General features: G+C 30.2%; 1 pseudogene; it reads right to left on the bottom strand.

The window, feature by feature from the left end:
• Positions 1-67: 67 nt before the first annotated feature.
• LOC141817152 (uncharacterized) lies at positions 68-648 on the bottom strand (annotated as a pseudogene).
• Positions 649-2370: the final 1722 nt, after the last annotated feature.

The raw sequence follows: 2370 nt of genomic DNA, 5'->3' as shown, positions 1-2370 counted from the left end.
TTATTTTTTTATTTTTTTTATTTGTACGTCCTTATTTTTTGTAGCCTTTACTTGGTTCACAGATTACGTATTGCTGTACTAGTTGTTGTTGTTGTTGTTGAAAGATTGTGATGAGTTGCTCTAGATCTTCCTCCCTACCCACCACCTCATTTTTTAAGACAATTGAGTAGTCTTCTCGGAGTGGGTTCATAGAAGCCATAGGGTCCCTCCGAAGACCCATTGCAGATCCTCTCAGCACAAGAGAATTCAAGTGGCACAACATCTCTTTCAGCTCCACTAGAATAACATGGCGAAAGTGCAGTACCTGTTGGGTGTTGCCTCAATGGAACGATGCAAGCTTGCTTCCCAATCCGTGATTCGACTGAGCAACTCTCCCACGTCTATAACTGCTGCAGCCACATCTGTCTTCCAATCTTCAAATTCTGTAGGCACATCTAACTCCAGATCAAATATTTGCTCCTCCTTCTGCAAATATTTGTTACACAACATTCTCATCTCAGGGATAACGATCATTGAATTGATCGCCCAAAGACTATCACAAACCATGTCCAAGTGGTTTTGGATACACAGTAAGCGGCCTTGTGCCATCACAGCAGGCGATGGTAGAACCTCCAGCAATAGATGCTTCAATTCCACGGACACCGCCATGAATGAGTTTCTTCAACCTCGATCGTATGTGTTTTTGCTAGTGAATGAATGAGTTTAGGAATGGGGATTGGGAGAGAGTGGCAATGAACCAAATTAGTTTTGATATGTACATGCACCACCATCAAGCAAACTACTTTCTGACCATCGATATATCAGCATCTTTCATTTGCCATGGCCACAAGCAAAGCAAAGTATATATATATATTCTTTTCTTTTGCTCTGCTCATGGAGTAGAATAATTAATATTAATATATACACACGCACACACGCAAGCTGCAATCCACATGAAATTCGTTCGTAAACTTAATTGTCAATGGAAAATTCAATTTTCTTTAGAGTTAAACTAAAATCCTTGTCAGATTTAGTATATTTAGTTTATTTTCTTTTCTTTTACTAAAGTAAAAGGTTTTATTAATTGAAGCTAGCTAGGCTTGTAATTAATTAAGATGATACTTACATCCTTAACGTCAAGCTTTGGCTAGCTTTTTCTCTACTTTCTTTTTATATTTCTTTTACTAAAGTAAAAGTAATTGGTGGAAGCTCTTTCATTCTTTGACCAAAAGTATTTAGAGATATATCATGCTTTCTCTCTAACAATAACAATAACAATGGTGTCTCAGCTATGGATATATCTGGATAAAAAAACTTAAGTGAATGATATCGTCATGAGCTTTTGATGACAATATCAATTTAATTTTATTATTATTTTAATGATGAAAATTAATTTTTATGATTAAATTAATAAAATAAATATCTCAATAGAAATAGATAAGTAATTCTATAATTTTTTTAAAAATATAAAATTTTATACAGATATTATTTATATCAAATACTATCAAAAATAATTTTTTAATAAAATATATTTTATTTTAAAAAATAATATAAAATTAGATATATATGAAAATATATATGTAGATGAAAAACTTAAGTGAATGACATCGTCATGAGCTTTTGGTGATTGTCCGACTAAAATAGTGAGGGAAATTAATTAATGACGAAAAATTAATTTTCATCATTAAATTTATAAAATAGATATCTCAATAGACATTTAAGAAATACATAAGTAATTCTATAATTTTTAAAAAATATAAAATTTTATACAGATATTACTTACGTCAAATACTATCAAAAAAATAATTTTTTAATAAAATATATTTTATTTTTAAAGAATGATACAAAATTAAAAATCATTAAAATCTTTAATGTTTTACTCTAACTTTATATTAACATAATGTCATGGCCTTTCTAAATAAAATTAGGTCACCAACTTAACATGAACAAGATTCCTTGAATGTGCAAATAGTTTCAAATTTAATTGATTAAAAAAAAACTTCCTTAGATCATCTTGTAACCTTGATTGATATATTGGATTTCACCATATATTAAGGTTTAATAGAATTTTTTAATAATGTTTAATATAAATTTACATGATTATATCTGTAAAGAATTATTTTAGCGAGAAATAATTCAACAGAAAATAAAAATATATTCTTAATTATCTATACAGTAAGAACACTCCTCTTTTAAACATGATCTGTCACGACCCGGGAGATGGCCGCAAAAATTTCGACTGCATCTCCCCAGTATCCCTGACAATTCCTTGTATACACACATATATAAAGGCTAACACAACCTATCTATACTACAAAATATGGATTTATATTCTAAACAGAAGTAAAAGGTCATACAACCACATACACATCCTACACAATTACTAGCGAG

The sequence above is a fragment of the Curcuma longa genome, unplaced genomic scaffold, assembly GCF_044706935.1.
Source record: "Curcuma longa cultivar G26 ecotype Majalengka, Jawa Barat unplaced genomic scaffold, ITB_CL_G26_1.1 contig_1947, whole genome shotgun sequence".
Classification (NCBI taxonomy): Eukaryota; Viridiplantae; Streptophyta; class Magnoliopsida; order Zingiberales; family Zingiberaceae; genus Curcuma; species Curcuma longa.
The sequence above is the reverse complement of the archived record's forward strand: the minus strand, read 5'-3'. Positions and strand labels throughout refer to the sequence as shown.